Source organism: Ursus maritimus, unplaced genomic scaffold (genome assembly GCF_017311325.1).
Source record: "Ursus maritimus isolate PB19 unplaced genomic scaffold, ASM1731132v1 scaffold_7, whole genome shotgun sequence".
In the NCBI taxonomy this organism is placed as follows: Eukaryota; Metazoa; Chordata; class Mammalia; order Carnivora; family Ursidae; genus Ursus; species Ursus maritimus.
Genome location: NW_024426885.1, coordinates 1,351,840 through 1,379,434, shown reverse-complemented (window position 1 = coordinate 1,379,434; position 27,595 = coordinate 1,351,840). Strand labels below are relative to the sequence as shown.

At 56.3% G+C, this 27,595-nt stretch overlaps 1 protein-coding gene across 1 annotated transcript in view; it reads left to right on the top strand.

The window, feature by feature from the left end:
• The first annotated feature begins 1,544 nt into the window (after positions 1-1,544).
• The window catches only part of JAKMIP3 (Janus kinase and microtubule interacting protein 3), a 97,740-nt gene continuing 71,689 nt past the window's right edge, over positions 1,545-27,595 (top strand). Inside the window, exon 1 of the mRNA XM_040624572.1 lies at positions 1,545-1,616. The gene's annotated coding sequence lies outside the window, so the exon portion shown is untranslated. The remainder of the gene's footprint in view (positions 1,617-27,595) is intronic.

Sequence of the window (27,595 nt, the reverse complement as noted above, 5' to 3'; positions counted from 1 at the left end):
AGTGGGCTCAGATGTGAAAATACTTGTGTTCCACATGCATGCTCAGCAGGTGCTCCTGCTGACAGGCGGAGAAGACCCATTCCGCAGATGTCAACCAACTGCTCCCCTGCACACACAGTTCATGGACAAAGTGCTAGTAGCAGCGCGAGGGTGAGTCCACACGGGCTCGACGACCTCCATCTTTCCAACCACGCCTGCTGCCATGCCTTCCGATATGTCTCTCAGCAGCTGAGACCAACACGGAGCCGTGCCGCACACCCCCGGGACCAGCCAGCCCTCCGGTGGCACGTGGATTCCAATGGACCTCATTGCAGTCAAGACTTACCTGGGGATAGTTTTCTATCCAGTCCACCAGGTTTCTACCAGGAATGTCATCCGGAGACTTACAGAGTGCTTTCTTCGCTTTCACACTAACCCCCACCTGACCAGGGAAACAAGGGCGTGCAGCAAGGAGCTGACACTGTGGGGCTCACAAGTCTTACTCTGTGTCTGTTACCCAGATAGCAGAGAATGTTGGAATGGACCGTTGTTAACGTGCCGCAGAGTGTCCGGTGGGAGAACAACCCTTCACCCCTGAGTTTCTGTGCTATCAAATGTGTTCTCAGACAATAATCAAGGAATGGTGCTGGCTTTCCTGTGGCCAGAGCGCATGGGTCCAGGAAGAGGGTGAAGGGGGCCTGGCAGCTCTGCCCAGCACAAGGAATCATCCACTTGCAAATACGTTTGCTCTCCATGCACAGAACTTTGGGATCTGCTGATTTACAAGTCTCAGTGTGGGAGAAGGAGTGTCCTCCCTGAGGGGACATCTTACCCTGTGCATAGGTTTTCATTGGATACTTATCCTACCTGCCACTTTTATGAGCTCAGTGAACCCCTCCAGCAACTTTACAGGTGAACTTTACAGGTTAACTTTACAGGTGAACCCCCAGCCCCAGGGCACCGACAAGTGGCGGGGCTGGGACCCTGAACAGGGGGCACTTTACAGGTGAACCCCCAGCCCCAGGGCACCGACAAGTGGCGGGGCTGGGACCCTGAGGCCAGCAGCCCCCGAGCCCACGGCTTCACGATGGAATTGTGGGTCTGGATCCGGAGCACCGATAGGACTGTTCCATGCAAGCCTCCAAAGAGCATTTCCCTCTCATCTGGGCGGTGGAAGGCAGCGTTCGGAGACAGAAGCCGGGAGTTAATGGTTAAAACACGCACGTGCAACTCTTCCGGGCGGCTCGGCGGCCCGATACGCAGCGCGAGATGTGGGTGAGTGACCCGCGGCGCCGGGTGGGTGGCGGTCAGCGCGGTGCAGCGGCGGCCGGCCTCCACCTGCCCCTCCCTCCGCCCTGCGCAGCAGCCTGGCGTGTTTTCAGCAGCATCGTCGCCGGGTTTTCCTGGACTGCAAACCTGCCCTTGTCAAGAATGAGACGGGCAGAGAAGGAGAAGAGGTGGGGTTGGGGTGTCGCGGGGCCGCGCCCGGAGGCGGCAGCGGGGAGTGTCGGGGGAGGGCCTGGGTTTGGGGGGCCCGCCCGCGGTGACGCGCGCCCCCCGCCCGCCGCAGCGCCTCTGCGATGGCCGAGCGGGGCCGTCGGACGCCGCCCGGAGCCCGCCGCCCGCGGGGAGCCTCGGTGAGCAGCCGCCGGCCGCCCCCCGGCCCCTGCGCGCCGCCGAGCCGGGCCTCTGCGCTGCGCCCGCGCCTGGCACCGGGCGTCCCGGGCCCGGGCGCCCTGCGCGGTGGGGTGGCGGGTGGCAGCGCCCTCTCGTCCTGTCCGCGGCCCGGGGATGGCCGGGGTGGAGTCTGGAGGTGGCCGGGGGTGGTGGGGGAGGGGGGACGGCAGAACGACGTTTCGCGGACCGGGGTCCGCGGCCGGGCCGCCCCTGCCTGGGGCGGGGGTCCTCTCTGCTTCTCCAGGCCACCCCCGCAGGCCCTCCGCCACTTGTGTCAATCGCGCCCATTTCCCCAGGAACTCCTGGGAGCGGGCTGCAGGTGCACGGGCCTCTGGGCTCACAGGGACGCCGGCCCTGGGTGGGCGGGCAGGTGCTCGCGGGTCCAGGGGTCCGAGCGACTTGGGCGTTTCCGCATGGCCGACTGAGCTGCGCCCCCTCCCCCCTTGGTGTCTAGTGTTTTAATTTCAGATGTTCCTATTTCCGGGGGTGGCGGCGTAGCTGCTGGAGGCTCACAATTTCGGAAGCCACAGAATGAAGGGTTTGATCGGGGTCAGGAGTCAGAGGGGAGGCACGGCCTGGACGGTTTTCCTAGAAAACACCTCCGGCCTGTCCCTTTGACCTTGTCTCTTGGGGGAAGCAGGATTGTCCGCAGGTCCTTCCAGCTCGGCACCTGAGGTTGGGTTTGGTGTTCTCTTCCTGCGGAGAGGAATGCCTTAAAGACTCTCTGTTGCATGTTGTCTGCAAATACAGGGAAAGGGGTGGTGACTGGCAGAGCAGCAGGAGACGGGAAGCGCAGCTTGGGTGCTCCAGCTGGAGCAGGGCCCCGGCAGGTGCCGGGAGTGCCTGCTCACGGATGCAGAGGGCTGCCTACCACCTCAGGGTGGGTGGAGGGGAGAAGGCACCGGGTGCTGTGTCTGCCAGGGTGTAGGATGAGGAGGGGCACGGGACCCTCCTAGGCCCTCACTGCCTTTCTGAAGGTTGATTTGTGCCCATAAATTAAGACTTGCTTCAGCAACTGCCTGCAATGTTTTTTCCTAAACATTAATGACGCACAGCCCTGCTTTCTTCCTTGTAAACTTCAGTACGAAGGAGTATTATGTCCCCTTGAGAAGTGTTTCCTGGATAGGTCCGCAGAACACTGATGTGTTTTCAGGCAAGAACCCTGCCCAGCCCAGTCGTCTTGGGCTCCAGGGCCTGGACCTGGGGCTGCTCCGTGGCTGTAAAGAACTGTGCCACCAACAGGCCTGAGCCGGTTGGGGTCCTGCCACGGTGGGGAAGGCAAATAGCAGCCCGGCGTCTTACTCCTTATCCGGACACACCTGCTTTCTCCCAAAAAGAATATGGTGAGGAAGGAACTTTTATAATGGTGCGTTTCAGTTGGGGGCTGATGGAAGTTAGGATTCCAGTTCTAAATAGGATTTTCAGGCAAACAGATGCATCACTGTACATACTTATCGCTTTGGAACTTAATTTGTACTGCAAAGACTCGCACAGGCGTGACTGTGGCATTTACTGTCGGCAGGGACAGCGACCACTGAGAACCGGGTCCGGGGGGGATGGAGGGGCTGGCAGCATGGCAGGCGGTTCAGGCGCCCAGGGCCACACGCATGTTCCCGTAGCCGGCCGCTCCCACGTGCTTGCTGCCCCAGAAGCCTGCAGAGTCCACCTTTCCCTGGGGGCTGTTGGTGGCATCATGGTAGTGAGTCCAGGGGCGGGGCTTTCAGTCCCAGTGCTCTGCGTTCCCAATACTCTCAAGATCTATGAGGTTGTGAACAGCGGCATAACAAAAAACACAATGATAAAAAAGAGGAAATAGTGATGATAAAAACCTCACCGTGCTCCGTGCCAGGCACTGTTCTGATTTCTCTCCCTGCGTTCAGGAGCACGGGCACGACGTTGAGAGGAGGGACGGGCTGCAGGAGGCCCGGGGGCCAATCTTGAGGCAGGAAGAAGAGGTGCCACTGGGGGAACCAAGCTGGGGCCACATCCTACAAAGGATGAAATGACAACACCACAAAGCTTCATCTAGAAGTGAGGAGCACGAGACCCGAAATGGGGAAGGGTCTTGTCCCAAATGAGGATCTGTGCCTCTTAGTCCTGGCACATAAGGGTCCTCCCCTGGGGCCAAGATGCATCCTCAGCTCTGCCCTGAACACCCCACCTCCACACTCGCCATGTCCCCAGTGAGGCCGAGAGGCAGGCTGTCTCCTCCAGGGCTCAGCCTGGACCTAGGGTCAGCAGTCACAGTGCTGTGCCACGGTCCGGTGCAGCGTGATGGCGCCTTGTCCTCTGCCAGGACTTCCCACTGAAAGCTCGTGGCTGTGGCTGACCTCAGGGAAGGATCGAGACCCCCCAGCTTATTGCCCCTGAAGAGGCCTCTCGGGTCAGCATCATGTATGTGCACTCCGGGAAGCAACCGCGGGCCTCCCCCCACCGAAGCCTGCATCCCCTGGAGATCCTGGCATGAGGCCCTCCCTCCGGGCACCGGGCCAGGTTAGGTGCCATCATGACAGACCGTGTCCCCATAGTCGTGTGTTGGAGCCCCGCCCCCGTGTGTTGGTATGAGGATGTGGCCCTCTGGGTGCTGATGAAGGCTGCATGCGGTCACGAGGGTGGGGCCCCCGTGGGGGATTGGTGCCCTTCCCGGAGGAGGCAGCAGAGAGCTCGCTCTGTCTGTCTGTCTGCTGTGTGAGCACGTGGCTGGAATGCAGCTCCCATCAGAGTTCTGCTGCGCAGGCGCCCTGAGCTTGGGCTGCCAGCCCCTGGAGCCCTGAGAAGCCATCCCCGCTGTCCCAGCAGCCCGGCCTGCGGCCCTGCGCTAGGGTGGCCGAGCCCATGAGCCGGTGCTCTTCCGCTCCCCACATCTAGGCACCTGCTGGCCTCCTCCTGATTGTCCGCGGGCAGAAAACAGCACCCCCACCACACACACAAAATCCGGACCACACCATAATCATTTTATATGTCATATTCATGAGTATTTTCAAAAATCAGTGACAAGATGGTTTGTCGTGTCTGCATAATTAGCTCTCTTCTTAATCGGTTCCTTACAACTAGAGTTTTGGGTTGGATTTAATCCTTGGCCTTCATGAACAACCCTCATGAACTTTCTTCACGTCTGTATTTTATTTTAGGGCTTTACGGTCGGTCAGACAGAGCAGCGTGGGTGTGTTGCAGGGAAACTAGAGACGCGTTGGCATCAAGGTGTGCCGGGCATGGGTGTGTGGGCGAGGGAGCATGACCGGTGAGGGCAGGACAGCTCCGGGGCAGGACCCATGCGTGAGTTGGGGGACGTGTGCCACGGAAGGCGGTTCTGGGAGCTGCTGTCCCAGTTCAGGACCTCGAGCCGGTGTGGACCCCGCGTCACGTGAGCCCACGGCCTGGGTCTTCTCTGGGGCGCTGGAGTGCAGGGGGCTCGCTGGGGAGAAGCACACGGTGCGTGTGCATTTCCAGCAACGCCCCACGGTGCCCACCCATGTACGCGCCCAGCACTGGAGGCAGAGGTGACATTGGAACAGGGGCTCCGCGGAGCCGCGTGGCCCGCGGGGGCTGGGGCGCGGGTGGGCTGCTGACCTGCCGTAGCTGCCCAGCCCCACACAGTTCACGGGCTTGCTGTGTAAGCTCATTGCTTTTGGGTTGGATCTGGCCCTGCTGAGGCTCAGAACTGGTTTTGGGGTCCTGGTGTGTGTGCCTTGCCCTCTTCCCTGCCCTGCGTGGCCAGGCCAGCCTGTGTCCCCGGGGTCCCCTCCGTCCGCGTTCTGCCAGGGGAAGTGAGCGCAGGCCCTCAGGAACCCTGAGCCGGAAAGCGCAGACTCATGCCTGGGAGGGCAGCAGGGTGTGGAGCTGTGAGTCCCGCCACCAGGCTGAACCCGCCCATCACGGCGGATGGCGGAGCGCCACGTCTGCCTTCTCTGGTTTGACGGCCCCTCTGCAGCCATCATTCACATTGATCATTACAATATTGGAAATAATTAACAGAAACAGGCCTTACCAGCTTCGCTTGGCAGGTCCTCTAAATGGCCTTTCCTTCCCTGCGGAGCTCTGTGGCTGTTTATTTCCTAATGTGGCTGTGCCTGTGCCTCCAGTGATCAGTGTGCCGGAGCCTTCTGGAAATTTCTTCTGAGTTTGTGCTATATTACACAAGTTCTTTGTATTGAGTCTTCTGTATTATAAATGGGGATTCTGTTGATTTGCAGTTTCGTTTCGTTTCGTTTCGTTTCTTTCTTTCTTTCTTTCTTTCTTTCTTTTTCTTTTTTTTTCTGGTTTGCAGTTTCTAATCCAAGCTTTTCTGGGCTGGGCTCCTCGGTGTAAAATTACAGGGGTAATGAGGACAGTTCCAGGAGGAGAGCGGGGCTGGGTTTTGTTGGCCCTGACGCACTTCTTTCTGGGAGCACCTGGAGGCCACAGGTCCTCAGGACTCCGGGGTCTTCAGCAGGGAGCGGTGGGGAGGGGCCAGAGGCAGGCAGAATGTTCTTGACTGGCCCTGGGAGAGAGGAAGGCGGGGCTCTCCCTGCAAGCAGCCGGGCCTCCAGGGAGACTTCCCGCACACCTGCTCCAGGCTCCTGCTCTCCAGGCTGGTTTTCTCTGACTCTGAGTTAAGATCCTGGAAGAAGAATGAAATACTGCAAGTACATAAGCCAGGAGGTAAAGTCAAGCTGAATTTTTTCCCTTTAAGAGATGAGATGTAAGACCTTCCCTCTTGCCCACTCTGCCCACATCTGATCTCCTCGTGGCCATGCACCTCTCGGGAGAGGGCGGGACAGCAGAGGCCTGCCTGGGCACATAGGAGGATGCTCGCGGGATGGGAGCTGCGGACTCGATGCCGTGCCTGGGGACCACTGGGACCCTCTCGGTCAGCACTGTCCTGGCCCCACCCAATGGCTTGATGCCACCAGACTTTCCTTCCTGTCAAACCTTTATCAGTCACTCTTCAGGGCCAGGCACTGTGGCCCTCACTTGAGGGGGGAGGGCAGTGAACAAGGATGGACTCGGTCTTTGCCCTCCGGGAGCGGTCAGTGGTCAGACGTGCCTGAAGCCATTGTGAAAGCACGTGTTCAGTTTCTGCTGTGACCAGAGCCACCACGGCATTTCCCAATTCCTCGAGAGCCCCTGACCTGGCTTCTCCCCTGACTGGGGGTCTGAGGGAGCTGCTCAGGAGACAGAGGAGCAGGCCAGCCAGAGGGCCTGGGGAAAGCCGGCGAGGGGACTCTGGGGGCCCGCGGGCCTGGAGCAGGCTGGATAGGCCGCTGCAGCCGTGGACACTTGCTCACAGGCTGGGCTGCTAAAGCGGCTTGGTCCTCAGAGCCGAGGGACCCATCAACATGTGCAGGAGACGGAGGTCAGCTTCATGGGTCATAAAATTGGCCATTTTAACCGCATTTAAGTGTGCATTCGGTGGCATTAAGCAGAACACTTTGCTTAGAGGTCATCACCGCCCGTCTCGAGAACTTTGTCACCTTGCAACCCTGAACTCTGTCCCCCTCCGCCCCTGCCCCTGGCACCCCCCCTCCTGCTTTCTGAGCCCATGGGTGTGACTCCTCTAGGGACCTCACGTGAGTGGGGTCAGACGGGATTTGTCCTTCTGGGACTGGCTTATTCCACTCCGCGTGACGTCTTCGTGGTCCATCCATGTTGTAGCACGTGTCAGGACTTCTCTCCTTGTCAAGGCTGGAGAGCATTCCAGTGTGGATGGACCGCGCTGTGTTTGTCCGCTCGTCCGTCTGCGACCCTTGGATTGCTTCCCTGCTTTAGGTAGCGTGAGTCACGCTGCTGGGAACCCGAGTGTACAAATACTCCTTCGAGACCCTGCGTTCAGTTCTCCCGGGTGCACACCCAAAAGTGGAATTACTGGGCCACACGGTAATTGTATGTTTAGTGTTTAGAGGAAGCTCCCCACGGTTCTCGCGTTCCCACCAGCAGGGCACGGGGTCTGCCCTCTTTCCGCATCCTCGCCTCGCCGCACCTGCTGTCCTTGCCCATTTATACAGAGAAATGTGAGGTGGTGTCGCGTTGCGGTTTGGATTCGCATTTCCCATTAGTGACATTAAGCCTCTTTTTATGTGTTTATTTTTTAAAAGATTTATTTTAAACAAACTCCAGACTTACAGAAAAATCACCTAAATAGCACAGAGCTCTGTTTGCCCCTCACCCAGGTGCCCCTCGTGCTAACGTCTCACGTAACCACAAGGCACCATCAAAACGGGATCTCAGCACTGGCGCAGCGGCTTTCACCAGCAGACCTCACTCGCGCCTCACTGGCCGCTCGCTGCAGTCCTTCTCCCCAAAGCTCTGTGTTTAGAAGGCTGACCTCTCAGACCCTTGTGGCCTTCATGTCACGCTGGCCTCTGTTAAGTGAGTTGGTCACTTTCCAGAGCTCACCTGGCTTTCTCTTAGTCACTTGGGTCACCTGCTCGGGCTCAAGGTTAGGCTCGGGGTTGGGGTGCAGGGTCTGCGAGCCCCTCCCTGCAGCTGGCCGGACACGTTGGTGCTGGTGTGTGGAGGGTGGCTGACCTCTTCCCCGCGTCCCCCGGCCCCGTGAGCCGCATCCTTCCCTTTCCCTGCAGTGGGGCAGGTGGGCGGGCGGGTGAGGGGCTCTGGCGCTGGGATCTGCTGGCATTATTCTTTCCCTCCTAGTGACTTTGAGGTTTTGGTACTTTCTGTATTCAAGTAACGCCTAGTGTGTGGCTTTATGAGGAATGTTTGATGCTGTGAAATCACTTGCGTGGTTTAGGGAGGACATTTGGGGAAATGGATTCCTGTAATACAGCCTACATGATTTTCCATGACAAACATATCTTTATGAATCTTTTTGCGGCCATATCTTCCCTTGTGAAGAAATTCCTAGGAGTGGAATGGGGGCCTCATAGAGTAGGTATATCGTTTCTTTCATGAGAAACTGCCAGAACTTTCCCCCAAATGGCCATGCGTCTGATGCGAAAGTTCCAGGGGCTCCGCGTCCGTGCCAACATTTGATCTCTTGGGCCTTAGCCTTGCCGGTGGGTGTACGGTCGCGCGTCCTGCGGCTTCGGTTCCTATCTCCCTCGATACCCATGTGTTGAGGACGTTTACATGCTGGTTGGGTATCAGCACGTCTTTTGAGGGGACAGACCCACAGAGCTGAGTGTTGGGGGAGCTCGTGGCTGCTGGGTTGGTCATGACTTTCCTGACTTTCAGCAGAATCAACTAGAAGAAATTCTATGAGAACCATTTCATCCTTTTATTCTGATATTTTCGATTCAAACTGAAGACCACGAGATGGTTATTTCTCTGGTTTTACATTTCTCTTTTTCCTTAGGCTGAAATTCGTGGCCCCTAGCAACACCGATGTGACTCCTTCTTGCTGTGGTCTACTGTGTGCGTGGTAGTTTCAAGATAATCACGACAATGTGGTTAGCGAAAAAGAGTCACGATTTCTTTGCGTTTCTTCTTGCCGTCAAGATACAGCGCACTAGGCTCCCTTCACATCACTTTCTACTTCTCAGGGTTGCTCTGTTTTCCTTGGACTTTCTGTTTCCGTTCTAGGTTAGAACAACCAGAAGTTAACTCAGAGTGTGTTCCGGGAAGAGTGGCTTCATCCTTGTGTTTAAATCCTCTTCTCTCTCTGCTGGCGGCAATATTTTCTAAGTCTTTTTTTAGTTCATATTTCTGTTTAAACATAATTTAAGCAAATGCATACATCTTTCCATATGCCTTCTCCCATCTTAGGCAAAACGCAGCCTACTGTGACCCTGTTCTGCTCTTTCTCATTTAATGCTGCGCCTCAGCTCTTCCTCCGTGTCCCTGCGAAGAGCCTGTCCCCTTCCTCTTGTGCAGGTGGGGGTCCTCCCCCGTGTGGCAGCCCGTTCTCTGTCCGCGGACGTCTGGGGTGTTTCCGGTCTCTTGCTATTAGAAGTAGTTTTACTCTGAGATAGCCTCGTGCGTACGTGCTTTCGCGTGGTTCAGCATATCTGTGGCGTGATTGTTAGAGGAGGGATTCCCAGACGACAAGGGAACACGAGTCTGTGACGTGCCGTGGACCCCACGTCCCCTCTGCAGCACGTGCACCCCGTGTGTGCTGTGCCAGCAGTGTGCGAGCGCGATACTCCCTCCACAGCTGGAGGTGCTGTCAGATTCGTGGGGGGCTGCCAGATGGGGGAGAGATGGCAATTTCAGTGTAATTTTATAACCTGCATTTCTCTGAACATAGGAAGTTGAGTGTCTTTTCATGTATTTAAAGGATATTTGCATTTCTTTTTATGTGACTAGTTTATATAGTTTGCCCATTTTTTTCCATTTTTCTCTGGGGTTGTTTGGCTTTCTTCTTCTTCTTTGATTTTGGAAGTTTCTTTTTTTTTTTAAGATTTTATTTATTCATTTATTTGAGAGAGAGAGTGTGCGAACGCACACGGGACGAGGGGCAGAGGGAGAGAGAGAAGCAGGCTTCCCACTGAACAGGGAGCCCGACAAGGGGCTCGATCCCAGGACCCTGAGATCATGACCTGAGCCAAAGGCAGACACTTAACGACTGAGCCCCCCAGGTTCCCCAATTTTGGAAGTTTCTTTTAGTTTAGGGATATTCGTCCTTTACCTGTGATATGAGTCACATGTACTTTCCCCATTTTGTTAGTTATCATTTAACTTGGCTTATGGTAGAATTTCTTTAGTTTCCTCTTTGTTATCCACGAAAAATTGCATAAGCGTTTATGCTCTGACAAGATCAACCTGTCTGGCCAAGCCTCCACCTCAATGGGGACCCTCTTTTCAAGGTAAATGCTTGTTACTGATCTCTGGGCTCTCCGCGCTGTGGACCCAAGCCGAGACCCTTGTCGACGATGCGAACTTGCTCACACTGTGTGGGTGTCGGACGTGTCTGTAGTCCCCTGCTAATCCCCTCTGGGAGGCAGAGCCCACCTCCCTCCCCTTCACGGGGCTGGAGGCGCCTGGCTGCCTGTAGGGAAGCCTCGTGGCCTCGTGTTGGGGCATGCCCCTGGGGACACACCACCGGCCGTGTGGTAGGGGGGCACCTGGGCTCCCAGCCACCCTCGCGCGTGTAGACATGGGTGTGTAAGCCACGCTGGCCTGGAGCCCCAGCCCCACAGCTGCACCTGACGGCTCAGGGGTCAGCAAGGACCCTCCTGGCTAAGCTTTCACCAAGTTTCTGACCCACCCGCCCCCCAGCAGAATGAAATGCTTGCTCTAAGCCTCTAAGTGTTGGGGCGGTTTGTTAACCCGACGGTCAGAAGACAGGAGCGGCAGGGTTTGGTCAGCTTGTTTTGTGGAAGACGTTTGTAATTTGTTCTGTTTTGTGGTGCTGACTGCTCCATTTTTATGTTGAGAGGAAATTTGGGGAGGTTCCAACGTTATGACATTTTGCTCCTGCCTGGGAAGTACGTTTCTTCATTTCTACTTAATGGTTTCGCTGATGTATGTTTTTGGGTTGAAATCTGTCTTGTTTTGTGTTATTCTGTTAGCTGCACTATTTTCCTCCTTTTGCATCGACTGAGGGGTCCCCCCCTTCTGTCTAAACGTCGTATATTACGTTTTCTATCATTTTCATGATTATGATAAAAAGTAGCAGGAAAAAATCAACTCCTTGAGGGCTAACCCTAATCCAAATCCTCCTCCCAGCTAAGAAAAAGGAACTTGGGGGGGCGCCTGGGTGGCTCAGTCGTTAAGCGTCTGCCTTCAGCTCAGGGCGTGATCCCAGAGTCCTGGGATTGAGCCCCGCATCGGGCTCCATGTTCCACTGGGAGCCTGCTTCTTCCTCTCCCACTCCCCCTGCTTGTGTTCCCTCTCTTGCTGGCTCTCTCTCTCTGTCAAATAAATAAATAAAATCTTAAAAAAGAAAGAAGGAAAGAAAGAAAGAAAAAGAAATTAAGAAAGAAAGAAATAAGAAAGAAAGAAAGAAAGAAAGAAAGAAAGAAAGAAAGAAAGAAAGAAAGAAAGAAAAAGGAGCTTGGGAAATTTTAACTTGGCTTATCCCTGTTCTAAATTTTATGATTTTATTGCTGGCACTTTTTCCATCTTGTTTGTTCTGTGACACCGCTGGAGACGTTGTTAGCTTTCCGCAGTCACTTCTTGGTTCTGGTTTCCTCACATGTTTAGCACTTCTGTTGCTGTTTCTTCCTGCCTTTGGGATCACCTCCCACCCCAGGCACACCCGTAGAGCTTCCTCTGTGCAGAACTCGCTTCCTACTCTCTGATCCTCCCCTTTTCAGGTCTGAACGTTTGTTTCTTTCAAGAGTGAGGGTGGAAATACTCTCACGGGGCTGGGATTCTTGTTTGGCAGGTGTTTCTGAAGCGTAGTTAGCCGCTGTCCCTTAGCCCTCACGCTCGCACTGCTCCGATATCAAGTCTGCGTCACTCTCCTGCCCCTGACCGCGAGCTCTGTTCCTCCGGCAGACTGCGTTTTCTCTTCATCTTTGCTGCTTTCTCCTCGAGGTTCGTGATGATATGTCTAGATTCTGCCTCGTTTTGCATCTTGGAGTTGTTGTCTTTCATCAATTCCAGACAATTTTTGGTCATGATATCTTCAGATTCTGCTTCCAAGGTTTTTTCCCTTCATTTTTCCTTCTGAGAGAGCTTCTCATTCTGTCTCTGTTTTCTTTCTTTTTTATTTTTTTTTAAGATTTTATTTATGTATTTGACAGAGAGACAGCCAGCGAGAGAGGGAACACAAGCAGGGGGAGTGGGAGAGGAAGAAGCAGGCTCCCAGCGGAGGAGCCCGATGTGGGGCTCGATCCTGTAACGCCGGGATCACGCCCGGAGCCAAAGGCAGACGCTTAACCGCTGTGCCACCCAGGCGCCCCTGTCTCTGTTTTCTTACCCCTACTCTGGGTGTTTTCTTTTTTTTGTCTCTTTGTGCTTAATTCTAGGTTATTTCTTCTGAATTACCTTCCCGTGTACCACTTCTCTGTTCTGCTGCCCAGTCTGCCACCAAGTGTCCATTGGGTGTCTGATTTCAGTTATTATATTTGTTTTTACAAACTTCTCTCTTTTTATTCAGCTTGGACGTATCACTTCTTACAGTTTTCTACTCCCTGAAGTTATTGTCAAGCTTGTAACTTATTCCCTTAAATAAAATAGGAGGAGACGGTGCAGGGGTGCACGGGAGTTCTGCTTTCTGCTCAATTTTGCTGTGAGCCTAAAACGGCTCTAAAAATACAGTCTCTTTAAGAAACAGGAAGCCTTGCTCTTTTGTAACCGTGTTTGTTAATTCTAATGCATGAAGGTTGAATGGGTCTCTTCTATTTTTTAAAACTCGGTTCTTGCTCGTTTGCCTTGCTCCCTGGTTTCCTGGCTAGCATTAGGCTCATGTTCACCGCTGTCCTTGAACATTTGCTTGCAGGATTTCTCGGAGACCTTGTATGAATATGCCCTTCTCCAGAGAAGGTCATGTCTGCACCTGCCAGGCCGCTGGCGGCACCTAGTCGGAACCACATCAGACCCAGCTCGGCCTGGAGTCCTTGGTGCCACTTGGGTCATCTGCTGTGCAAGGACCAGTCTGTGGTCACCACTCCTCAGGTGGGGGGCTCCCTGCTGTGACCAAACCAGCCGTCTCTTCAGCCCCTCGGAGTCTGGGTGCAGTGTGGGTGGGCTTGATCCCCAAGGGCTCAAGCATGAGGTGGGTGACCAGCAAACCCCCCAATGGAGCAAATACAGGGTTCTCTCCTGCTTCCCTCACCCCCAAGAGGCTAAGAGCAGAGGTTCAGGGGCAGGGCGGTGGCCACCCTTAGGCAAAGGTGCTGTGATTCTTTGGTTACCCCCTTCTCTCTCAGTGTAGGAGGGCCCTGGGATTTGTCCTCTCGGCATTTTGCTGTCTTAGGTGGAAGGTGAGTTAGTTCTGACCTAACCTCGCCCGCCACTACCTGGGAAAGAGTTCCGAAATTCCTCTTTGTCCCCATGGAGAACTGAGGAAGGTCTGGAGGTGTTGCCTTCTGTCCAGGGGGGTCTAGGAGCAGAAAGCTGGCCACCTAAACAAGACTCTAAGCTTGAGGCCACATTGTTGTGGTTTCAAGTGCACCTTTGGAATGACCACAGGTGGACCAGGGCACTTTACTCTGTGTACTTGGAAGAGGATGTGGAATGAGACAATTTCTAATGCCAGTATGTGTAGCCGGTGTCAACCATGGCTTGGAGAAACAGCAGACTTACGGAAGGTTCAGTTAGTGTAAGGGACACACCTGGGAAAGGCCTGGCTCTCCTTCTCTTTCTCCCACAACTTCTGTTTACGAAGAATTTTAGAAATGGTGGTGTGTGCGTGTAAAAGCCATTACATAGCTTCCTCTGTGGACAAGCTCAGGGAATGATCTCTGGATTAATATTTCTTGAAACACTCACCTGCAAGAGCGCACATCAAGGCTCTGCCAGAGGTTAGGAGAATTGGCAGACATGGGAGCAGATGAGTGGTCGTGCTGATTGGGGCAGGTGGGGCATGCACGAGTCTAGACCAGAGCCAGCACTGGGCAGCCCAACAAATGCACCATCCCTGCAGAGCTGACTCCAAAAGCTGGCTCAGGAGTCAGGGAGAGGAAGGTTGGTTGGTAGTAGAGATTACAGTGGGGTCACCGCTGGGTCCCAGACTGAGGTGCAGTCAGTGAGCTGAAGTCAGGAACAGAATTAAGAGGTGGCACCACGAAGGGCACCTGAAAGGCTGTTCTCGTGGGAACAGGGCAGCTGCCCCTGTAAACAGTGGGCCTGGTCCTGAGGCCTTTCTCCTACCGCAGAGGGCGCTGGCCGGGGTAGGCTCTGCCCTCCCCAGCCCGGACCCCAGGGTGGATGGAGGGTGTTCTGGGGGCTCCTTGTTGTGGACTCGTCAGACTGCTGGGGTCCGTGTTGTCAGTTTTATTTCTGCAGGAACCAGCACCGTGATTCTGGAGGCCGCACTCCTGACCGGGCGTTGGCAGCAAATTCCTTCGTCAGTGGGACTGGTTTAGCGAAGACCGAAATGTTCGTGCGCAGCGGACACGGGGTTTCACTGGGGCGCCGGCGCATGCCGGTGACTTGTCTTGAGAACAGCCACTCAGAGAAATTGGTTTGAGAAATGGCATGAAATCAATTAAAACTCAACATCTTTCTTCCGCCAACATTTGGGAGGAAATGAAAGCAAAGCAGGCTTTGGCAAAAAGCCAGCAGGCCGCAGCGACGTCAGGTTAGGAAGGAGGACTGAGGGGGAAGCCAGAGGCAACCTGCTGGTCCCCGCGAAGGGCGCGTGGGGTCTGAGCCGCTGGCGCCACGCAGCCCTTCTCGGAGCCACTCGATCGTCACTCACTGTGGTTTAATTAACGCTTGCTCTCACTTCACTGACTTTTTTTTTCCATCTGAAATTCTGCCTGAACTTGGGAGCCAGGTCCGCGGGAGGCTAATGAGCTGCAGCCTTATTCTCTCCAGCAGGGTGGGCGGCCCACTGTGTGGTCAGACCCCTGGGCTGGAGGGACCTGGTAATCGGCCCTCTCCCCTTGGGGGGCACAGCCCGCGGACCCCTGCCCCGCAGTCTCATTCGGACAGCCTTCCGTGGGACCGTGGGGTGGCTCCCTCCACAGCGCCGACCCACAACGCAGGCCTGTGTGTGCCGTCAGCCGCCGCTGCTGACCCCCTTGTCCACCGGGCCCGGCCGGCTTGCCGGTCATCCGTCAGGGCAGGTCTTCCAAAGTCTGGCTCGAGAGCCAGAAGTCTGAGTCCAGTCTGGCCTCCTCATTCTTGGGGCGGCAGGACTCCTCTCACCTGTCCGAGCCCAGGCTTCTCTGAGAAGGAGGGGCGCTGCTTGGGCGGGGCTGTGAGGCCCAGTGAGGCCCGGGCGCCGCACCTGCAGGAGCCTCTCATCCCACACCCCTGCACACCCTTGTGCAGTCCAGTCCCTTCGTCACACTGTGGACACGTCCTCCTCTCCTCTTGTTGTAGAGGAACCGCGGGAAACACACATGCCTAGTGCCCCAGCCACCCCAGGGGAGCCCCCGAGTAGCAGGCCTCACACTGGAAAGGCCCCTCCGGAGTCGATGGTTCCTCAGGAGCAGCTGGGTTCGCAGGAGCTCCCCTTTTAAAAGCAGCGGATCAAGCCCCAGACAAAATTCGAAGTCTGGCTCCTGGTCCTGGACGCACGCAGCTCTGGACGCAAGCCTCTGGGGCCGGGTGTGTGGCTCCCGGGGGCTGGAGCATGGCCGGTCCGCCGCTGGGCCCCAGCCCCCTCACCTGCACCCCCAGCTGCTCACTGCTTTAGTCTCCTGCCCTGCCGCCGGCCGGCTCCCTGGGGCGTCGCTGGCCACACATCCTGAGGCTGAAAACTCTGACGCCCGCACGGGCCTCCGTGCCCACGTCCGGCAGCACACGCCAGACTGGAAGGCTGGTTCCGGGCTCAGCTGCTCAGCACAGCGTTTAGTTTCCCCAGGTGACAAAGGCTGCGGTGTGGGTCGGGGGAGGACACGGCTTGTGCAAGCCCAGAGCATCACCAGAGGCGTGCCGGAGGAGGGACGGACAGCAGGACGCGCAGCAGGACACCAGGGCACCGGGCGCTGCCTAGCTGGGTCGCGTCAGGGCTGACGACACAAGGACACAGGCACCCAGCACAGGCTCGGTGAGCTGGCGGTCAGCCACCCCAGCCAGAGAAGTGCAGGGTGTCCTGCTCAGGTCCTTCTGCCCGACAGACGGTCACCTCCTCCTCTTCCTCAGCCGGCCTGCGGGGCCTTGGGCTGGGCCCTGGTGGCCGAACAAAGGCAGCTGTGTCCCGTGTTTATGACCCTCATGAAAGGGGCGTTCTCTCCAGTGCTCGGCAGGCCCACGGCCACGACGCCCCGAAGCATGAACGGGCTGTTCTTTGCCGTGGCTTTGGATTAAACACGCTCATTAGCCCCGAGCACAATGAGTCCGTGTTCGCCCTGCACCCCGGGGTGACGGCAGGGAGAGGGCTCAAGGGACGTCCCAACCAGAGGAGCGCAGGGTCAGGGGGGACAGGGCGCTCCTGGGGACGCGGGAGATCTGCACACCTGCTGCCCCAGCCCCGCGCCCCATGCTCCCATCATTGATGGAGGCCCTGAGTCCGGTGACTTGGGGCCGCTCGGTGCTGAGTGCGCTCCATCCCCTGGTGACCGTTGTGGGCACGGGAGCGTGGGCGGTCAGGGTGTCAGGGCAAAGGAGGGGCAGGGCTGCCTCTGTTGGGTGAAGGCTTTGTGTGGCACCTGCAGGAATAACAGCCCAGGCGAGGAGCTGGCGTCTGAGGCTGGGGCTCGCGGGCTCTAGAAGCAGCCAGTGCTCAGGTCATGCCCTGCGGAGCATGCCCAGGTGTGTGGGTGCGGGTGGGCGTGAGAGCCGCCCCTTCCGGCTGGAGGCGGGGCCGATGCAGCGAGCTCCCCCCTGCCGAGGGCCTGGAGACAGGATGGGCCCTGAGTGCATTCCCATCATGTGCTCGTGTCACACGCGTGTGACTGTGGCCCCAGGGTTGTTGGAAAATCGCAGTCGATCTCGGGGAAGGTACTATTGAAGATAGAATGTTTGGTTTTCGATCTCATCGCACCCTCCCAGCCCCAGCGGGGCCTCTGCTGCTCGGGCACGCGTGGGCCTCCGTCTTCCGTTCTCCGGTGCGTGTCCCCAGGCTCCCTACACACTGGTGGCAGGAGTGGCTCCCTGGCGGGCATGGGCAGGGTGGGAACGGCCCACTGTCCGAGCTTCTGGATGGCAAACCTCTCCTGTGTGGTCCTGACCAGTTGTGTGCGTCAGCGACAAAGGGGTCTGGTTTCCTGCCCCGCGACTCCGCTGCAGGCGGACGGGCTTTCCTCTGGAAGGCTCTGTGGTGCTGGTGCCAGGGACAGAGTTGCCAGATTCCCAGGAACGTCTGTGGGTGAAGCCCCTTTGATGGTATCCGTGCTGCACCCGCCAGGAGGCATTTGTCCTCCAGCAGTGAAGGGTCCATCTGCGGTCTTCAGGAGGACCTGAGATGTGCCGAGAATCTTCCTGGAGCACAGCCGTCGTACTGAGGATGGAGGCGGGACTCGTTCACTGGTCCAAGTCAGGGGGGACCTCAGCACACCGAGGTTCACGTATTTCCGAGGAAAGACAGTGTTTTAGGCGGCACCTCCAGCCACGTGTGACGGCCAAGCGGTCTGGCTGGCTAGGACGACCGGAGGGCTGCGGCCCTGCTGTCCCTGCCCGTGGCTCTGTGTGGCCTGTCCTGGGGCCTGGAGGACAGTCCCTCAGGGTGTCTGACCTCAGCCCTGCCGCCTCAGAGTTGCTGCAGGACAGGGCAGGTGGACGGTGGGAGCCGGGGTCCCTGGGTCCACACTGCCTGTCCACCCTTGCGGCCACGCTCACGCCCTGGGCTTCAGATTCCGGGAAGCTGACTGTACCGTGGAGAACCAGAGGGGAGCAGAGACGATGGCATCGTGTTCAAAGCTGTTTGCGTCAGGGTAGATGGAGCTGCAGTTTCCGAGGTAAATGGAATCGTTGGCCTGGTGGCCATGAAGACCGCCCGAGAGAACTGCCTGCACGTCCCCGCCCCAGGACGCCGGGTGGAAGGGCCAGAGTTGGCTTCAGCTCATTTTACAGGGCAGAGAGCGAGGCAGGCGGAGGCAGAGGGATCCATCGGGGTCAGAAGACTGCGTGGAAACCCGCAGCTATGACCTTGGATCTGTTGCTGGGGCTGGGTGGGCAGGGGCTCTGTCTGCCCGTGGCCTTCCCTGTTGTGCCCACGGGGGGTTGGAAGAGCAGACAAACTTTCACTGAGGGGAGCTGAGACTAAGACCCGGGGAGGGCGGTGCTCGGACCCTCGAAGGGCCACCCCCTCCTGAGGGGCCTACGAACGAGTTCCCACCAGCACCGAGGTGACCTCGTCTGTCGCCACTCACTCAGAGACATTTTGGGGAGACTTTCAAGAGCCAAGTCTGTGCTTCTCCCAGGTATGGAGGCCTGAAATGACAGGACTGGACCCCCCAACCAGGAGCAATGGTAAGATGGGTCCAGGAGGTGACCCTAGGGTGGGGTGGGGGACACCAGGGTGGCTCCGAGGAACAGGGAGAGAACGAGACAGCTCTCCTGACAGATGCAGGAAAAGCGTTTGATAAATTGTAACAGCCACCCCCAATGTTTAAAAATGTGCTGGAATACCGGTAAGTTTTAATCTGAGAAACAAGCCATCGGAGTCCTGTAGCAAATGTGATGCTTAGTGGTGGGCCATGCGGAGCATTTCTCTTCAAGACAGAACAAGAGAAAGCTGCTTATGACCACTATTTCTCCCTAACGTGCCCTGGAGTCCCGTCCAGCACAGGAGCTCGGGGAAAATAGTGGGAGAGTATAGAGATGGGAGGGGAACAAACAAAACTTCTGTGTCTGGAGAATGTGAACAGACTATCAGAACTGAGAAGAGATTTCAGGAAGTTGCCGGCACAAGGTCAATATAAAAAAACCAATAACGGGTGCCCGGCTGGCTCAGTCAGTGGCCCGTAGGGCTCTTGATCTCGGGGTTGTGAGTTCGAGCCTCATGTTGGGTGTAGAGAGGACTTAAAAATAAAATCCTAAAAAAAGATCAGTAATGGTCCTTTACAGCAACTTTCTGCCAGTGACAGTGAGGAAAGGGGGCAGTGGTCACGGCATACCTGTCGACATACCTGTCGTGATGGCAGCACACGGACGAGGCACCAGCGGGAGGTAGATCGCACGTTGTGCAAACCCCTTCGGAGAAAATGACGCAACTTCATTGAAAAACTTTTTGTAAAAAAGCCCTAAATAAATGGAGAACTGTACTAGTTCATGTAAAGACTCCGTGTCAAAGAGATGTCAGCTCCCTCCCAAATACTCTGTAAGTTCAGTGTGATTCCAATCAGAGTCCAAGTCGGGCTTGCACTGCCCTGGACAAGTTGGTGCAGGAGAATCAAAAGCCAAGTTCGAAAAGCAGCAGCGCGGAGGAGACGAGCCCTACCAGACGGCAAGACATCTCTCGAAACCGCATAGTGATGCTGGTCCAGACTGAGGAAGACCCAGCACATCGCAGCCGGTGGTTAGAGCCCCATGACAGCAGGAGGCGCGTGGACGAGCTGGCACCGTCAGACCGGCGGGAGGGGCGGGATCCTCGCTGCGGACGATGCGCACACTCGGTTTTCCACGTGAGAAGATCCCTGAGCAAGAACCTCGGAGGAAGCCTTACTGCGCCAGGGAGGCATTTCTGAAGCAGAAAGAAACCGTCCTCAACAGAGGAAAAGATGGCTAGAATGGTTGAGTTTGAAGTTTCTGCAGGATGGAGGGCAACGTTAACATTGAAAAGGACTAGCCAAGACTTTACCAACAAAGGGTTAGTATCCAGAATACACACTGGCCTCCTTCCCAGCAACCAAGGACAAGTAAGGGACAAAGACGAAGGTGACGGGAGGGACCGAGGATCACAGATGCAGAAACCTGGCCGGCAATTGGCATAGCAAAGCCCAGCTACGTCATCAGGAGTCAGGGAGGCAGCGAGGCCTGCAGCAGGGTCCCCTCAGCCATCACGCTGGCCAGCGTCACACCGCGGGACACAGGCATTTCTGATGCCTGAGCCCACCCCCGGCCCTCCCCGGCTAGGTACCTGTGCAAAGCCATCTGAGCAGACATGCGTCCGATGCCCACGGGGCCGTGCTCACTGTAGCATCGTTTGTGAAGGTGGGAAGATAGAAACCACTGGGCTCCCCGTCAGCAGGGGAGGTGGGAAACGGACGCACGGTGTGGTTGCTCACATTCGGGAGCACGGTGAGAACGATGGGACCCACAAGCACAAATGTGCATGAACATCAAGGAGCAAACATAGAAAATTGCCAAGGATACGTTTGAGTGTGGTACCGTTTCTGCTGTTTCTGAAAACACACAAAGCAACAATAATGAAGGTGCATCCACGCGGGCAGAGCCGTGCCTGGAACGACAAGAAGGGTCTGGGCATGAGAGCCGTGGCGCCGCGTGCTGAGCGTGACGAGGACGGACCCCAGGGGAGGGGTCCTGGCAGGAGGTGGGGCCGTGGAGCAGAGCGCAGGGAGGAGACGAGGCAGGGGCAATGGTCAGAAGAAGAGTGGACGGGGGGAAGGGGCGATGGTCAGAAGAAGAGTGGACGGGGGGGAAGGGGCGATGGTCAGAAGAAGAGTGGACGGGGGGAAGGGGCGATGGTCAGAAGAAGAGTGGACGGGGGGAAGGGGCGATGGTCAGAAGAAGAGTGGACGGGGGGAAGGGGCGATGGTCAGAAGAAGAGTGGACGGGGGGAAGGGGCGATGGTCAGAAGAAGAGTGGACGGGGGGAAGGGGCGATGGTCAGAAGAAGAGTGGACGGGGGGAAGGGGCGATGGTCAGAAGAAGAGTGGACGGGGGGAAGGGGCGATGGTCAGAAGAAGAGTGGACGGGGGGAAGGGGCGATGGTCAGAAGAAGAGTGGACGGGGGGAAGGGGCGATGGTCAGAAGAAGAGTGGACGGGGGGAAGGGGCGATGGTCAGAAGAAGAGTGGACGGGGGGAAGGGGCGATGGTCAGAAGAAGAGTGGACGGGGGGAAGGGGCGATGGTCAGAAGAAGAGTGGACGGGGGGAAGGGGCGATGGTCAGAAGAAGGGTGGACGGGGGGAAGGGGCGATGGTCAGAAGAAGGGTGGATGTGGGGAAGGGGCGATGGTCAGAAGAAGAGTGGACGGGGGGAAGGGGCAGACTCATTCTGATGTGCTGGTTCTGGGATGGACGTGCCGCCTAGCACGGCAATTGTGTGTCTGCGGCTGGGAGCCATGGGGCGGCAGAAAACGCGTGTGGGACTGGTCTGGGGCATAGCCGAGCTCTCCTAAGGATAGCAGACAAGGAGCCGGGAAGGAAGGTGGAGGCCGGGGGCAGGGGCAGAGCTCAGACCTGGGCCCTCCGGGGACCTGGTGAGATGGCCGTGTGGCGGTGAGCCTTCCGCACAGAAGAAAGTGGAGATGCCCACGGGTTACGGGGTGCCCCAGTACGCCCTTGCCAGGCAGCTCCTCTGTGCCGTGGGCAGGGGTGGTCCATCCTGGATGCTCAGCCTTCATTTCAGAGACCTTCCAAGTTGGGGTTGAAGGCGGCAGTGCACCTCGGGAGGCCTGTTCAACACCCAGCTTCTCCCGGAGGACTGGGAAGGATTGCTGTTTTCTTAGGCGTGCGTCTTTTATTTTCTAAATCCTCGACGATGCTCATATACTCCTTTCGTCATTAGGAAAACAGGTGCTATTTGAATGAGCAAACTGCTCCCCAAATTTTGCGAATCAGCACGGCTCTCGTGCCTCCTCCTCCCCAGCCCTTTGGGGGCTTTGGAAGGGACACCATTTCTCGCGGGGTTCTGTGCGAGGACGGTCTGCAAGGGACGTGCTGGTCACAGTGATGAAAGGCCTGTTGGTAGGTCTGTGCATGTGAGTAAGTTTGAAGATGAAAGTAGTTGTTTTTATTCTAAGAATAAATACATATTCCCTGTTTCAAAAAGTGCATACAGTGCAGAAAGCTATGAAGCCAAGAGTCTAATCGTCTGAGATCCCACCCCCTGGAGGGGTTGCCACTTTACACTTCACTATATACCCTTCCAGACTTCCAATTTTTCTGTGAAAGCAACTGACACGCACACACACATTTTTTCACTTTTCTATCGTGTCAAAATACACAACATCAAACTTGCCGTCTTAACCATTTTAAGTGCATGGTTCCGTGGTGTTACATACATTCACACCGTCGTGCAGCCGTCCCCACCATCCACCCCCATTCCTCTTTTCATCTCATAAAACTGGAACTCTGTCCCCACTAAACTCCACGTCCCCGTCCCCCTCCGCTGCCCTGGCGTCCACCATCCAGCTTCTGTCTCTATGACCTTGAACTAAGTGCATCACGTGAGCGGAACCACACGATATTTGTGTCTGTGTGATCTCAGCACCGTCCTCAGGGTCCATCCACGCTGCTGCACGTGTCAGAACTGCCGTCCTTTTTGAGGCCAAAGGGTATCCCACTGTAAGGATGGACCGGTTGTCTATTCATCCATCAGTGGGCACTTGGGGTGCTTCTGTGTTCTGGCTCTTGTGAATAGTGCTGCTATGAACACGGGGGTACAAATATTTCTTCTCAGCCTTGCTACCCAGTAGTGAGATTACTGGATTATACAATAATACAATTTTTATTTTTTTGGGAGCGTCCATACTGTGTTAACAACAGCTGCACCATTTTGCATTCCCACCAACAGTGGACCACGTTCCAATTCTTCCACATCCTTGCCAACACTTGATGTTGTCTAGGTTGTTGTTTTTTTTTCTTTTTGATAGTAGCCATCCTGGGTGGAGACGGTGTCTCGTAGCTGTGATCTGCTTTTCCCTAGTGACGAGCACTGCTGAGCATCTTTTCGGGAGCTTTTTGGCCGTCTGTATGTCTTCTCTGGGGGGACGTCTCTGCAAGTCCTTGGCCCATTTGTGAGCCAGGTTGTTTCTTTCTTTGCTGTTGAGTTGGGGAGTTCTCTATATGTTCCGGGTACTAATCCCTCTTCAGATACAGGATTTGCAAATATTTTCTCCCCTTCTGTGGGATGCCTTTTTACTCTGCGGATAGTGTCTCTTGATGCACAAAATCTTTAAATTTTCATGAAGCCCAGTTCACCCATTTCTTGTTGTGCCTTTGGCATCGTATCCAAGAAATCATTGCCCTGTCCAGTGTCATGAAGCTTTGATCCTGTGTTTTCTTATAAGAGCTTTGTTGTTTTAGGTCTCACATTTAGATCCTTGATCTAGTTTGGGTTAATTTCAGTGTGTGGTATTGGGTAAGGGTCCAGCTTTATCCCATCGCATGGGGATGTCCAATTTTTCCAGCACCATTTGTTGAAAAGATTGTCCTTTCTCCATTGAATGGTCTTGGCACCCTTGTCAAAAATCATTTGGCCATATATGCCAGGATGTCTTTCTTGGCTCTCTATTCTATTCTATTGGTCTATATTTCTGTCTTTAATGCACACACTTATTTTTTAAATAGAAACGTGATCATATTATACAAATTGCTTTAAAATTTTTTATTTATTTTTTTAAGATTTTATTTTTAAGTAATCTCTATACCCAACGTGGAGCTTGAACTTACAATCTTGAGATCAAGAGTCACCCACTCCACCCATGGAGCCAGCCAGGTGCCCATATACACACTGGCATTTAAAAAAACCTAAGATGTTGTTTACACCCTTCCATGTCAGTACGTATAGACAAGCCATGTGCAGATGGTACCCTGTGTTCTGGTAGATGCCCATTCCATCGGTGATGTTGCCGATCTCTTTGTGGACTTTTGGGATGCTTCCAGTCGTTCATGTGTGTCATGTTACGGGCAACATACCATAATCATCCTTGAGTGAGCTGTACTGCACGTTGTTAGAGCAGTGCCTGGCACAGGGTGAGTGCTATAAAAATATCCAGCAGAATTTGCTCAAACACCATTATTCTATCATTTCCTTGGGACACATTTCTAGGCATCACATTGCTGAGTTCATGGCTGTGCACCACCTGCTGTCTCTCCCTCTGGCCTGGGGAGCAGCCGCCCTCTGACATGGGCGCTGGGCTGGAGCAGTCCCCACGAGCGTTCGTGTCCTCGTCTCAGGGCACCATCACCCTCCACACGGGTGGGGTTTGGACCTGGTCTCCGGAGCCCTCCTGCATGTCCGTCTAGCACCTGCCAGCTGTGTGACCACAGGCAAGCTGCCCAGCCTCTCTGGGCCTCCATTTCCTGCTGGCGAGGAGCTCAGGAGAGTGTCAGCCAGAAGAATGTCCTCACCGTGGTGGGAGGCACGGCGCCAGTGTTAACCAGAACAACATGATAATTTGTTCTAATTTGTAGTTACGCAGGTGTGGACAAGCGCCGGGATAACCCAAACCCACGATGTCCCACGTGCTCATGACCACGCTGGATGTTACTGGTATTCACTCTGAGGGCTCCTGCCAGATGACGCCCACTGGGTCTAGGATGGGGTGAAATTTGGACATTTGGGTCCAAGTTGAAGGGGCGGGGTGGGAGGGAAGGGTGGGCTCAGGGCTGGCTGGGGCAGGTAGGGCCCTCACCGGCCAAGGATCAGGCCCTAACTGGGGAGAACCACGGCTGGGAGCCTCGTCCCTCATCCCCTCCTAGTTCTAGACCCAGTGCGGCTGCGGCTGCGGCTAACGTCTTGGGCAGGGCAGCAAAGTGCAAGGCCATCTGCATCCCTGATCGTAATTGTTTCCTTGATGCAGTCAGACCGGCTGTTCCTAAGTGCCCTGCAGCCTGGAACCCTGTAGGACCTGCGTTTTCCAAAGAGCCTACTTCCTGCACTTTGCTTCTCTGGGGCTTCACTGTGGGACTTGGCTGGAGGTCCGGTCAGGGGAGCTCGTGTGCCCCCACTCACACGACTGGCCCTGGTCTTAGTGTCGGATTCATTCCTCAGGGTTTAGTGGACACTCATCCTCCTAGCACCTCACCATTTAGAGTAAAACATCCTTGTGGAGTCGAAGTGCCTTCATATTATTGACCTTGTAGCTACGTAAAATCCAGAGGGGATTTTCCAAGGACAAGTGCTCTCCTGAAGCCGTGGAGGGCGAGCTCTGTGCACAGGACTTGTGCAGCACGGCCGCGTTCCCCACTTGTTTCCCCGTGAGGACGTGGCCAGACCCGCCCCAGTCCGGGATTCCTCCTGCTGTGCACACGGAGAAAAGCAGCTGCCCCGGTCTGGAGGGCTGTGCCTTTGCCGTGGGCAAGGCAGACCGCCTCCTCCCCCACCCTGTAGCCGTCTATGTGGTCTGGGGCCAGAGCGGTGCTGGGCTTTCCTGAGACGCCTGTCCGGGGAGGAGAGCTGAGGGATCGGCTGGCTGCCGGCGTCTGCCTAGAAACGCGGTGGAGACGGTCCCTCCCCCTGGATGCGCGGCTGGTAAATTCCAACTGAAACATAAAAGCTGAGCACTCTGCTGAGTCATAGAACCCTGGGAGCGGATTTTCACGCGTCGCCCTGAGTGTCCGCCGAGCCAGAAGGATCCGCGGTCAGGAGGCAGCAGAGGTGAGAGCAGGGGGCGCACGCAGGTCTGAGGCGGGCAGGGTTTCTGTTCTGAATGCTGCAGAGGCTTTGCTGTTTTGGGCCTGGGCTCCAGGTCTCCATGCACATGTCACTACATTTGAATTCGCTTCTATATTTAGCATGCAGACCTGTGTCGCCGGAAGTGAGCAGCATGGAGGAGCATGTTATCCTAGCCGTGCAGAGAATATCATGGAGCGAGATGCTTGAGATGCCCTTCTCTCTGCTCCTGCGTGCGTCCTGGGGAGGCTGGGCCTGCTTCCCCGTGGGCAGCGGGTTTCTCCGCCTAGACACCGTGCTTTTCCGGCCGCGTCCCCCAGGCTGGAGCCCGTTCACATGGCAGCCGCGGGGTGGGAGGAGGGCCAGGCTGGGCCTTCGGCCAGCACCGGGTGTGGCGAGCACCCCGGGAACCCAACACCCGCGCCTCCTTGTGCAGCCAGGGGCCCCGACTGGGGCGGCTGGTGCAGGTTGCTCCTTTGGGCTGGTTTTCTTGTTTACCATGGGGCGTGTTGATGGCTCTGGTCCTTACTGCCCACTGGCCTGGGGTTGGGTGGTGTCTCCCTGTGACCCTTACTCAGGACTCACATTTTGTCCAGGGACAACACTTTTTATGCAAGGAACTTGTGTTTTGGGGAAAAAACAGCTTGTTAACTGGTTTCCCACCCTTTTCCTCGACAGGCGCGGTGGCTACCCCACCATGGCTGGGTTTCTCCGGTCGTTCGGAGAAAACTGGTGGTTGACCAGGGGCAGGCAGGGTCGTGTGGAGACAGTATCACACGGCCGGCTTGCTGCGCTGGGATCTGAATGTCGGCCGGACAGCCGTGTAAGCAGGCTGGCGGTGTGGCCCTCGGAGGCTCTGCCGTTGGTCCGTAGTGGGGGCAGAGCCGGTAACACAAGAGAAGGGTTTCCCTTCATTCAAAATCCGGACTGGAGTTTGTACCAGAATGTTCTCAGCGGGTCCGAGCCTTTAAACAGGTTAGCCATGGCGGCTGTCACGGAGGAACCGGTCAGGCCAGGGCGTGACCTCGGTCCCAGGTTACGGGTCAAAGGTCAGCCTTTGTCTGAGGTTCTCTGGGGATTTCGGAAAGTCTAGTAGATGGCGGTGCATTCACTCTTTAGGCTGAGGATGCGGCAGAGGGGTGGGGGTGGGGCACTTGTGTCTGGGTTTCCTTTTCCGTGATTCCGTGCTGAACGTGGGCAGGGAGCACAGAGTTCCCACGGCCACGCAGACGCCCTTGAGGGCCCAATGCGTTGAGGTCCCGGCCGGGGTACCTGAACAGCTGGGAGGTGTCCCTGCAGCCAGGCTGCTAGGAAGGAGACAAGACTCTTGGTCCCACGTAGTTTGGAACAAGCTGCTCTAAGAGCTCGTGGAGGCTTCATGCCGACCACGGCTTCTGTGCACCGCGCGTTCCACGTGGGACAGACACCACATCTTTTTACTTCTCTCCTGCCCGGTTTCCAGACACGGGAGCCGCGTGGATCCCGGAGCAGCCCTCTGTTGTGCAGACACGCGGTCTTTCTGGAAATATCCCCCCACCCCGTCTTCCTGCACAAACCCCATGGGTACCTGTTTCCTGTCTCACATATGGTGCTGGACCAACAGGGCTTCGGGGCGGGCTTCGGGGAGCATCGTGGGGGGTGCTCGGGAGCCCCAGACGGGACCCGGCCTTTGTTGGCCCCAATGAACAGCGAGCGGCGGGCCGTGGCCGCCCCTCTGGCGCCGTTCTCCATGGCCCCGGGTGCCAGCACTTAGTGACAGCTCAGCAAATTCTATCAGAATCCCCGTGGGCCGTAGGAACCCGTGTCTGTGCCAGAGGGTTGGGCCCAAAAACAGCCTGGCCTCGACGTGAAGCCAGATCCAAGCCTAGAGGAGGGAAGGGGCGCTCAGCCGGGGATACTGTTCTGCTCGCCATGAGGGCTTTCACCCAAGGAGAAGGCCGTGAACGTTCAAGACCAGACACCTGGAGACTTGGTCAGTGT